Source organism: Aethalodelphis obliquidens, unplaced genomic scaffold (genome assembly GCF_003676395.1).
Source record: "Aethalodelphis obliquidens isolate GAN/ISIS:26980383/991018 unplaced genomic scaffold, ASM367639v1 scaffold64, whole genome shotgun sequence".
Lineage (NCBI taxonomy): Eukaryota > Metazoa > Chordata > Mammalia > Artiodactyla > Delphinidae > Aethalodelphis > Aethalodelphis obliquidens.
This window is the reverse complement of record NW_020838008.1, coordinates 5,143,478-5,156,980: the sequence shown is the minus strand read 5'-3', so window position 1 is coordinate 5,156,980 and position 13,503 is coordinate 5,143,478.

The window sequence follows — 13,503 nt, the reverse complement described above, 5'->3', positions numbered from 1 at the left end:
TTTGATTAATTAACTCATCATATAATCATTGTTTTCCCGTTTACAGATAATGAAAAAGAAGAAATTATTGAAGCTAGTAACTAGCACAGACAGACTTCAGACTGAAATCTCTCAGACTCTAAATTCAAGACACCTACTTCCAAAAGTTTCCCTGTTATAGGCAGACTTGTGTCCCCCCAGATTCGTATGTTAAAGTCCTAACCCCAAGTATGTGAGCTTATCTGGAAACAAGGTCATTGCAGGTGTAATTCATTAAGATGAGGCCATACCAGATAAGGATGGGCCCCTAGTCCAACATGAATAACATCCTTACAAAAAGGGAAAATATGGACACAGACATGCACACAGGAAGAATGGCATATGAAGTTGGAGGCAAAAATCAAGGTGATGGAGCAGAAGCCAAGGAACGCCAAAGATTGCCAGAAAACCACCAGAAGCTAGGAGAAAGCCTTGAGGCAGAATGAAATTTAACTCAGGAGAGAATGCTGAGTATAAAATATAACAGCAAGCAAATAAATTAATGAATGTACTGGCTGTAAAAAGCATCGATAATAATGACCACGTTTGAAGGCTTCTATTCAAAACATAGACACGAAAGATGGGAGGGGTGATTGGATGAAAAAAATTGCTAAAGTCTTTGTATTTGGAGGAGGACAAAAGAAATATTCGTTAACATTAGACATGGTTAAGACAAGTATTTGTTAAGACAAGTATTAAGCCATTAAACTTAAGACTCTCACTAAAAGAATAAAAACAGAATGCATAACTTCAAATTAAAGAGGGAATAAAGGAGTATAAAGAAAACTTGACTCATAAAAAAGAATGGGAAAATACTTTATAAAAACATCAAAGAAAGCATAGCAGAGAAAAAATACACACACAATAAGGGAATATATCCAAATAGGTTATTATTCTCAGTTAATAGCCTATTAACTTCCAGTTAATAACCTATTAACTTCCCAGTTTTAAGTAGGAGAGTTTTCAATTGTATTTTTTTTTTTTTGCGGTACACGGGCCTCTCACTGTTGTGGCCTCTCCCGTTGCGGAGCACAGGCTCCAGACGCGCAGGCTCAGCGGCCATGGCTCACGGGCCCAGCCGCTCCGCGACATGTGGGATCTTCCCGGACTGGGGCACGAACCCACGTCCCCTGCATCGGCAGGTGGACTCCCAACCACTGCGCCACCAGGGAAGCCCCAATTATATTTTTTAAAGCTATGCTGTGCTTACAGGAGACACAACTAAACATAAAGTTTCCTTCAGTAAGTTTGAAATGAAAGATCTCAAAAGAGAACACATCAGGTAATACCAACCTGAAAAAGGTTATGGAACAACACTGAGACGAAACTGATTTTAAGTAATATCTATTTATACAGTGGTTTATTATCAGAATGTAGGCGACATAATGATGGGATTTTTTCTACTGTATTAATCAATATATCCTAAGTTCAAATCTAGAATAAATAGTACCTGGCACATAGGTGCTCAGAAACGTTTGTTGAGTGACTGTTGAATGAATAGTAACAGAAAAAAATGATCAGAGTTAGTACAATTCTGAGTCTACATGGATTTAACAGCCCCCCAAAATAAACGAGCACTGCTTATATTATACGAACACAACCGGGTATATGCATATAAACACACACACACACACATAACATTTTAGAAAAAGAAAAAAAAAGGCAAGCAGTTTGCAAGAAACAGTTAACCTTATAAAGAAATCCTCACATCATCTGCCAGTCTGTGCCACCTGTTTGAGCTAGACAATGTGACTGCTAAATTACAGGTACTGGGACTCATATCAATAACACTGTTGTGTAATATCATGCTCGTGTTCTCATCTTTGCTTATTTAATAAAGGCATGAGGTGCATAGATAAATCAGTCATCTTGTTTCACCGAGTCCCTGATGCTAACAGGACAAAGTGATCTTCAAATTCTGTTTTCAGTGTGGTTATGTGGCTATCTCCTTCACATTCCTCAATAGCATCTGGTGGGCATGCAATGTGAATTGTTAATTCAACTCTAATTGCAAAATGAGTCCAGGTTCAGCAAAGAGTGTAGGAGGAGCTGATAAACAATACGAGATCCCACAGGCTTCACTAGCTGGATATACTTCCACAGGATGCCTGACTCATTTTTTCCTTCACCCCTTTCTCTTATCCAGTGATGCTGCAAAATTTGACAAGTGTTTCTAGACAGAAAGCTTAGATTATGGTGTGGGTGGGGAGTGATTCCAAATCCAAAAGAAATAACACAACGCTGAAAAAAGTTTGATAAGAAACTGGAAGCACAGAACCCTTACCTTATTACCTTTTCCATAACTATCACATGTGGCTACAGCCATGATGAACTCACCTTTTATAGCATTTTTCAGTATTCTCTGCCTGTATCTCCCACATAATATAGAAAAACAATGCCAATGCCATTACCACTCTCAGTAACAATTTTATACCTGTCTGTTTAATCAAGGAATGATCTTAGTCACTAGGATTTAGGTAATAAAAATGTGTAGGTGCCATCATCACCCCACCAAGTTTACAGTTTAAAAATTAGGTTAAATCCATATCTGGGCAAGATGAGATCTGTTTTGCCATCACAGGGCTTTGCAGTCTGCACCTTGTCACTGTAGCGTTGTAGGCTGGAGTCTTGCCCAGGTAGTTGCTTACTTAACCTATTGCTCAGAGCTCTGAATCCTCATTAACTTTGGGGTTGTTTTTTTCTCATGTTTCAGTTAAAAAAGAGTGTTTTATTTCTTTAATGGCTTTATTTTCCTACCTAAGAGCCAAGTCCATACCAATATACTTGTTAGAGTAAATTATTTGAACATATATCTGATAGCATAGAGACAGGTTAAATAGAAAGGACCTCCAGATGATGCCAAAATGAGAAACAGTGAGTAATAAAAATGTAGTTGCTAACGCCGACGCAATGCTACAGAAAGATAAAAGCAACTCAAACTATGCAATATTTCCGAACAGAAAACCATTTCATCCCATTATCCAAGATAATGTCCGGAAGTCAGCAAAGGAATTTAGTGGTTAACTTACCTTAGAATACTGAAACGAACGAACTCTGTGATCTTTTCCAGACAGAGAATACCATTGTCTTACCAGTGAAATTACAAACAAGCCCTTCTCCTAAGAAGGAGGGGCGCAGTTTCTATCACAGGTTTATGTGCCTTGGTGAAATTAACTGGTCCATATGGGATGGCTTAATTAATTAGAAACTCCATTTTCAGAATAACATCCACTGGCAGAAGAATAGATTCTCAAAACATCATGGATAGAAAAACAAGGAGAATTTTTTATAATTGAGTCAACTTTCCAGATAGGGAAGAAAGTTTCATATGTTTGGTTAGCTAGTTTTCAGAATCATTAAGAGGTCTGGGAAGCCATGTTTATTAATTACACAAAAAGCAAAGTATCAGAGCTGGTGAAGCAACAAACATGTTCTCATTTCTTTGAAACAAAATGCCCAGATATGCTCATTAAAACCCAACTGACTGCCTTTCCTGGGTGTACAGCATAAATCACTGCAGGAAGTAGATGGCCAAGCTGGGATTAGAAAAACAGAACCCACCTATTGGGTTCTTGAATATGGAAAATCAGTCCCAGGGCTGAATTTTTCAAATTAAAATTTAAAATAACTGTATATTCTAAAGTAAAAAAATATTAGAAACATATCTCCATGGTTTGAGAGAGGCCCAGGGACCTGAGACAGGCTATTTTCAAAGGAGGGAGAAAGCTTTTACATATTACTGTGGGCGGAGGCTATTACACACTGGGTTCTCTAGCAGATGCCAAGACTGAGTTTGCAGTGCAAGATGTTCATTAGGGATCAACACCTATGAAAAGAAAGGTAAGAAGCTGGATAAGGCAAGGGAAGAAGTTAAACTGCAGTGCTGGCAACAAGGCCTCACGCAGGCAACTCTAGAGTGGAAAGTGCCTGAGAAAGTTAACTTGCAACAGGCTGAAATGGCCTTTCCTTCCTCACTCAGAAACCAGGTGCTGGAAGGGTAAGAGGTAGAGCAAGGCGTCCTCTACAGCTAAGGAAGAGCCTGAAGGACCTGCAGCTGCAAGCTGTCTGCTGATAGCTCTCCTCGCAGCAGGACGGCAAGGCCTTCCTTGAACCAGAACCTGGGCAGCGTGTCTCCACGTCTACCAGAGAGCCCTAGAGAGAAAGTGACCCTCTGAGACATTCTTGCGCCCTGGATACCCAGAAAACATCAGGACAAGGATGCCTAAGAATCAAATTTAAATATTTTACATTTTATGCTCATTTAGATGGATGATCCTTTCTCCCATTACCTCTGATTAACCCAAAGAGTTCTCTTTAGTGTAATTAAGAATCATTTAAGGCACTTGTGGCATATACAGATTATTGGCTAGGATCCCCAAGGATTAATTCATGGAAGCAGCCCTGAGTTCAAGGGTTAGTATTTTTGCATTTCAGCAGTACTGGTGTGGGTGATATGGTGCTAATACCACACGCTTGGAGAAAAACAGCCCTAAAACTTCAGTAAACTCTGCTACATACGACAATCCTGTGCTTCAGCGTCTAAAAGCAGAGGGCATTCTAGGAAAGGGCAGAAAGGAACAGAAGAAGAAGCCAAGTGTAGAGCACAAAAAACAGCTGTTAGGAGCCAAGTACCAGTGAAAAAGCAGGCTTCAAATACAAGAAAATACGTCCTTTGCCAAATGTTCCGGGGTAGATAATTTTGGCGAGAGGAGAGCAGACACTTCTAAAATGCAAATAACATGCCAAATGATATAGGTATTACATCAGGAAATGGCAGTTGCATATAAAGGCAGAAGGGGAATATGAGACTTCAAAGTATCAAAGTTACCCAAGCGTCTTTAACAGATTTAACAAGCCTCTGAATTTCCCACTTACAACTTGATCAGTCTAATAAATGTCTATTTAAACCTATGCTTTATTTAGCTTATGACAAAGTTCTTATAAATCTCCTTTATATATAGATGTAGAGCAGTTCAGTTCTGGAACCAAGAGAAAGTTTTAAAGGCTACTTGTGATCCTTCTTTCAATGTCTTTAAATGATTTTATTCATTATTAAAAAGGCAGTTCTGGATTATCAAGCACTAGATCTCTTCATTTATGCCCTGGGACTAAATTTGACACATTTATGTAGAGCACTGAATAATCTGGTGAACAGAGGCCACTTGGGACTGAGCAACACTCATATTTGGAATCCTTCAGAATTGTTATGGATATTTTAGTTTAAACGCAGGAACAGTGACAAAAATGTATTACAACAAAAAATGTAGATGTATGAATATATAAAATCTCCTACTTAATTTTTCCATATTTAGCATAAGCCTACATGCTTTTTATATAACATTGCACAAAAAGCATTAAAAAGGCTTGAGAGAAGGCAGAACAGTCATTTTGAATAAAATATATTTTCTTGCTTTCAATCAATAATGTAAAACTCAGTATTGCTTCACCAATCTCAAACTAGTCATTCACACATTAGAACATGGGAGGAGGGGGTTAGAAGGCACCTAGTGACATACTTAATTTTGACATGATCTTGATTCCTTTGTTAAATCATGAAACAAACAATTATGATCCTAGCAAAAAGAAACTTGAATAACTGGTGATAATGGCATAAGTTTGATGAGCTCATTTTTATCAAATACGGTCGCCTGCTCTGTTATCAAGCGACTCCACAATTAAAAATGGCTTTACCGGGCTTCCCTGGTGGCGCAGTGGTTGAGAGTCCGCCTGCCGATGCAGGGGACGCGGGTTCGTGCCCGGTCTGCGAGGATCCCACGTGCCGCGGAGCGGCTGGGCCCGTGAGCCATGGCCGCTGAGCCTGTGTGTCCGGAGCCTGTGCTCCGCAACGGGAGAGGCCACAACAGTGAGAGGCCCGCGTACCGGAAAAAAAAAAAAAAAAGGCTGTACCTGGGAATCTTAGATCTAAAGCAGTGACAGCCCTGTTGAGTGACTTGCACTTAGTGGGTGCTGGGTTAACAGAATCTCTGCACTGATCTCTGTAAACTTCACTACCTGATGTTCCAGGTACACCAAACCCTCTCTGAAGTAGACCACCCACTTGTCTATTCACGTACTTCTGCTCCATCAGCAAGTCATTCCATCAACAAGAGTTAGTTGTGTTTGCAAGGACCTAGCAGGGAGCCTATAGTGGGCACTGTCACCATTTTAGTATCCTTCTCTCCTTCTCTCCATAAAAAAGCCAGAAACTGTAAGAGCAAGAAGAGCAATGTAAACTGCATTATCAGTATGGCATTAGATACGTCAAGGTAGTATTCAGATGCACATTGAATATAGAAACATCATAATACACAGGAACAAATAGCATATATTTATTATAGTATAGTGAGAAGAAAACACAAGAGATAGAATACTTAAAGTATAACATTGAGAATTCCATGGGTTTCCTACTATTTTTTGAGCTGGAAACAGGACATGGATGATTACTTAATCTCAACGCCCACATGTGCCAAATTAGAAAACAGATTCAGAGGAGCTATTAATATCTACAGATTACTTATTTGGGACCAGGCAGTGTGTTGGCTATCTTATATATATCCTTTTATGTCATTCTTAAAACAACCCTAAGAGAATTGTGATTTGCCTATGAGAATTACTTTCTTCATTTTATAGATGAGTAAGGAAGTCTTGCTAAAAGTTATTCAATTATTAGCTGCAGAGATTAAAATCAATTCTGTCTTACCCCCAAAATCCCTTTTTCTGTCTTATGTCAGATTGTATAAAGGGGCCAAAAAAGATTTTAATTGAACTGAGGGGAGGCAGACAAGGTAGTGATTCATTTATATTAGCTTTAAACAAGAGGAGCTCCAGTGATAAACACAATGACTTCAGGGGCCAGGCAGGAGACCTAAATATGTGACAGAATAACGGTTATTGCGGTGCACTGTGGATTTCTTACCCTACCTAAAGGCATTCCCATTCAATTAAAAAAAATTGGACTGCCCCAATGAAACATATCTGCCAGAGGGTTACCAATTTTTAACTTCTGAAAGGAGGAAAGGTAGTAGGTCTGCAAAAATAAGTCTGGAAAACATTCTGGGCTTGAGATGGAGGCACTATAATATGTGGGAAGGCACAGTAAAAAGATAAACGAGATTTAAAAAAATCAGGGGATTGGCTGGTTTGACCATATCAAAGAACTTTTTATTTATTATACGTAGGGAGGGCAGAGTGGGCAGTGAAACTAGAGGGAAAGTGGAAAAGGAAAGAAAAGTTTGGGTAGTAGTCCTTAAATGCCAGCCAGAGTGAGAAAGAAACACACAGATTTGCCAAATATTCCCCTACTCTGTGTAGGTATGCCTACTGTATATTAAGTCTTCTTAAGAACCCTTATACTTTATAGATTTGTTGAATCTGTATTGAATAAATCTGGGATTTATTGAAGAGAAATAACTTTCCCAGTGTCACGAGGTAGAAAATGGGGGAGCCAAAATTCAGTTGCATCTGTCTGATTTGAAAAATAATCCACATAACCCACAAGGTTTTCTATAGGAAATACAAGATCCAGACTGCGGTATAGGGGACTTCTGCAATTGGTCAAGGATTGTGGGGAGAAATTCTCAGTTAAGGTAGTGATTATGAGACCAAAAAAGAAGGTGTATTTGATTAAAATATTAATTACAATAACCAACATAGTGCTACATATTTATTAGAAATCACCATTACTATAAGTACTTTTCACGTATTAGCTAGTTTTATTCTAATAAGAAACCTACGTGATAAGTATTATAACTAACATCATTCCCATTTTACAGATAAGAAAACAGGCACTGAAGTCCATACAACACGTTTAAGGTTAAGCAGATAGAAAGGGTGAAATATGTAATTTTAATCCGTCAAATTAAACCAATTTGCTCTTAACCAAGAGTAAAATACCTTGATACTTTAAGGGAAATGTAAAAAGGTAAAAAGCCTTCAGACCCATTAGTTTTCATTTAACATAAATACGGCTTCAGTAGATCAATTCAATTTAGGTAAGCAGAATAATAATGAGGTCAAATCTCTGCATTCAAACTCTCAAGCAGTTTTATCTTCATCCTAAATTGCATTTAGAATCTTACCCTTGAATCTTCATCAAGTATCTCCAAACTGCAAGTAAATTGATTAGGAAAAGGTGGCGGAGCAGAATTGAATCCATCAAATAACTTCGAGCAAAGCCTTGTTAGAAAAAGAAAGATGAATAGTGTGATTCTTCGATACTAAACATGCCTCCGTTTTCTTTGCATATTCCACTGCTTGTTGCTACGATCTGGCGTGAAGCGGTAAACTGGTTTCCGACTAGTTTATGTACAGAATCAAGCGTTTTCTCTATCTAATCACTATGTGAATACGGGACAAATGAGGCATATATCTGTTCTATAACCTTCCTTTGCTTTCTTCCTCTTTCACAAGTTTTGGTAAAGATACAGAAATATTTATATGTGAAGAAGTTTAGTAATTCATTTAATGAAAACATTTACTATGGGAAGAGACCCTGTAGAATTTTGCATTTCCATTACTCTGATGTAAATTTCAAAATCAGAGTTCCATCGACAGGAGAGAAAAGAGAAACTGCCATCAACTAGAGACAGCAACTTTACTCTTAACAGAAACACTAAATTACTGCTTTCAAAACTAAACCATATAAACAATTTTAGTTTCTTTAAGAAAGGATGTTATATGAAAGAAAGAAATATGTTATTTTCACTTGCCTTAAATGACACATGGAAATTAGGAAGAGCCTCCATTAAATAGACAAATGATTGCAAGAAATGAAATATAATACCAACAAGAATTTACACAGAGTCAGTTTCAAAATTAGAATATGGAATAGTACTCATAACGAACAGAGAAGGGGGAGGAAACTGGGCTTTAGTGCACAGAAAAGAAAGTTAGAAAAAAAAAAAAACCGATAAGAACAAAATGCCGATATACAGAGAGTGAATGATGATAAAATAAGCCCAAATCAATGGATTTATCTTCATTGCCTTTGAAGAAAATTGGGGGAAGAGAGCCAGTAAATTTCTAAGCACATACATAAATCTGAGTAAAATGTTCTACATTAGTATGTTACGTACAGTTCTTTCGGTTACCAGAAACTTAATCAGACTCTAGCCAACCCAAGCCAAACAAGAAATTTATTAGAAGAAGGTAGGCTATATTGCAGAAGACAAGCCACCCAAGCAAGCCTTCAGAAAAGCAGGTACATGGGGACCTCACAGGTTCTCACTAGAGATGTTAATTGAAACTTTCCTTTAAAGAATCATGATAAGCTTGTTAGAGTTTCAAAAATTCCACCTCTCTTTATCCCTCAAATCTGAATTTTACATTTGAGTTAGTTGTGCATCTTTTGACCAGCCAGCTTTGGGCAGAGGGCTGTCATATGGGACAGGCAAGGGAACTAGTGTCTACTGTTTGAGGAGAAACTCCTAAGAGAAGAATTTGAGCTGGTAATTCCTACAGTAAATGTAGTGCAATTAAAAAATAGGTATCTGGACATTACATTGGATTTCTCATTCAAGAATAATCTAATTATTTGCAATGCTAAGATAGAGAAAAAATGTGATCATGTATTATTGCAAACTACAGACCTGAGGAAATCACTGTAAAAATGTAGACAAGGGGTTGTTACCACTGCTTTTAATATCTTCACCCAAGGGATATTGACTACAATTTAAAATAAATGTTTATTTTGTATAAATTAGGTTAATATTCCAAAAGTGTAGAAATTTTAGAAGATAATAAACAGCTGTTTTTACTGTCCAGATATAACTCATATTTGACAATGTAAAATATTAACCTTTTGCTATAGTCCTTTTAGATTTTATTTTTGAAGAACTAAAAAAGTTTCAGATATAAGTAAACCATTCCTTCACCCTTCCTCTCCAGAGGTAACCATTTTCCTGAAGCGTTTACTATTCCCATGCATTATTTTTAATATGTCACACATATCCAGGTATCTATAAATAGCATATATCACTGTTGTGTGTTTAAAATTTACATAAATGTTATCGTACAGTGTCTATCACCAACTAGTTTTTATCATGCAATAGCATACTTCTGAGATTGAGTCATGTTAACACATGTAGTTATGGTTCATTCACCTTAAATGCTAAACAGAATTCCGTTGTATGACTTTTAACATCTATATTGACAGATATTGAGGCTGTTTACTTCCCTACTTCCTGCCTGCCTGCCTCCCTAAAGGAATGACGCAGCAAGACTTATTATAGAATTATACTAATCAATACAGAAGGTATTCATGCATGGATAGTTCAAACTGAACACAAGAAAACAAGAGTGCCTAGAAATAGACCCATGCATAAATGAAAACAAATTACAGAAGATTCTTGGGGATATGATGGACTGTTCAATGATTCTGAGACTGGGTAAGAAAAAACTATAAAATTTGATTTACATTTGCCTAATACACTGCCTAAAATCAGTAGCAAGATTACAATAACACAGAAAACTATATAATTTTAGATAATGTTCATGGATTTGGGGTAGAGTAAAATTTCTTTAAAAACATACAGAAAGGATAAGTAATAAAGGAAAAGATTAATAAATTGGATCTGATTAAAAATTCATACCTGTATTCTTTAAAATGCATAATAAAATGGGAAAAAAGAATGAGAAGGCATTGATAAAATATGCAATATACTTTTGTATATTAATATTCAAAATATGTGAAGAACTCTTGAAACATAGACTAAGACCCACAATTCAGAATAAAAATGTGTTCGTGTGTTATTAAATAAGTTAGTAACAGACAATTATTCTGTGAAAAATGTAAAACATTACTAGTAATCATAAAAGTAAAATTAAAACAAGTGATATTCTATTCCACATCATCAGAGAAAAATATTAAGGTACGGTATCAACAAATGGCCGGCTGATATATGTAGGAACAGGGGTCATGCAGTGCTGGCTGGAATTTAAACTGGAAAAATCTCTCTACACATAAACTGGCAATATCTATGAAAGCTTCCCACACCTGGAAGTTATATTTAATTTCTTATATTATGTATGAGAAACATTTATAAGAATGATCATCGTAACACATAAAATCAGAGGCAAAATGTCTATCAATAGAAAAGTGGTAATTGTTGGTTGTTTTCATAAAATGTAGTAGTAAATACCAATGAAAAATAGGTGAACTAAAGTTACATGTATCAACATAGAGAGATCTATATAAATTAGTTTTAGATTCTTGGTTAAAAAATACGTACAGTGGGCTTCCCTGGTAGCACAGTGGTTGAGAGTCCGCCTGCCGGTACAGGGGACGCGGGTTCGTGTCCCGGTCTGGGAAGATCCCACATGCCATAGAGCGGCTGGGCCCGTGAGCCATGGCCGCTGAGGCTGCACGTCTGGAGCCTGTGCTCCGCAGCGGGAGAGGCCACGACAGTGAGAGGCCCGCGTACCGCAAAAAACAAACAAACAAACAAAACATACAGTATGATATCAACTATAGATATTTAAATTATGTTAATAACTAATGCACATTAAATGCGAACTAATGCTATTATTTAGGATTACATGTTCATGTAATAAAATGTAAACACATACATGAAAGTGATAAGTACCCAAATCAGTAGTTAGCTCTGAGGGAGAGGAAGTGAAATGAGATCCAGGAGGAATGCACTGGAATCTAAAAGTAGTTTGCAATTATTCAAAATCTTCAGAGTATATTACTGTTCAATATAGTATTCTCCATACATTTCTGTATGTTAGAAATGTTTCACATTAACAGAAAAGCAATAGAGTCATTGACTGAATAGGCTCTTTTCCAAATATAACCGGGTATAAAGAGAATCATTAAAGTGATTTTTATTTTTTTTATTTTTTTGGCTGTACCACGTTGTTTGCAGGGTCTTAGTTCCTCGACCAGGGAATGAACCCATGCCCCATGCAGTGGAATCGTGGAGTCCTAACCACTGGACCGCCAGGGAATTCCCTATGTTAATATTTGAAACATTAAGTAGATGAATAAAATAAAGCATATAACCCTTCTTGATACAGTTAAATATGCAACACACAGTAAATTTATCTTGTTAAAGATATCTCTAGCCATAAAACAAATCCTGCTCCAGACTGCTCTGGGTGTGCTCTTATACCTGCAAACCTGCTCCACAGCTATCATCTTGTGATTGGTCGTTCTCTCCACCTTCCTTCTATGTAGGGTCTCTTGTTCTCTGGATCTTATTTCCTGGTTTACTCCCTAATTTTAGTGGGGAACATCTTCCAGTAGCTTTCTGAAAATTAGTGCAGAGGAGATAAAAGTCTTTTGTGTACTCTTACACATAATCTAGGTCGTAACTCGTATTGTCTCATCAGGCACATAAAGACTCGGTCCTATTGTTTTCTAGCTTCTGTTATTGATAGTTTTATTATTTTACTTCACATTAATGTTTCCTATGAAAGGCTGAAGATCTCTCCTTTGTTTCCAGAGTACTGCCTTTTTTTTGGTGTGCTTTAATATGAGTCTATTTCCATCCATAGCACTGGGAATATGGTGGTTCTATTCAATATGAAAACTTATGTTCTTCCGTTCTGGGAACATTTCATGATTTTTTTTTTTCTTTCATGATTTTCTATCCTATATATTCTATTTTTTTTTAACTTCTGGCATAATATATTTTAAAGATATTGGACATACTCTACTGGTTCTTGGCTCTCTATTTTTTTTCTCTTTTTTTTCTTTTCCTCATTTCCATCTTTGACATTTTGCTTTTTATTCTGCAATAGTTTCTGAACTTTCTCTGCTAAACTTTTTATTGAATATTTTCACTTATATTTCAATTTTCAACATTAAAAAAATTTTTGTTCTTATTTCAAGAATACAAAACCTCTTCTCATATCTTTGAGGATATTAATCACAGTTTTGTTAAAGTTTTATCTTTGTGCATAAACTTTTCTTTTTCTCTAAGTTATTTCTTCTCCTTTTTTTTAGTCTCTGATATAAGATACTTTCTTCAAATATTGAATAATTCTTGGGTTTGTGCTAATATATTGAGTGGGTCTTGTTAAGCCCAGTCTTCACTATGGTCTAGTTGATTTGGTTCTAGTTGAGGAATTCCTGCCATCATTTTTGTCAACTTTTTTTTCTCTTGGGTGGGACAGATTCTCTGGAGAAGACTCTTCCATTCTCCTGTCTAGATGTTATTTGTCCGCCAGGGTTCTGCCAAGAATCTAAGTGGGAGGAGAGAGTCAGGCAGGGGGAGGTGTTTCAACATTCAGTGTGCTGATCCCTGGCTTGCAGTTTCATGCTGTGTCCTGGTTTCTTCCAGGCCAGAGATCCTTGGTTTTATGCTCTCTGGGGAATGAACCTCTTCTGACCTACCAGAGGATTGAGGAGCAGTGGCCTTACTTTGAAGTACAGGGAAAGCGATGCAGCTGCCTAACTCTTCAAAAGAGACTTTGAACCAATCCTGGGTTTTTAGCCATAGTTTTATCTCTACTACCAGAAGTACCTGGGACCAATCCTAA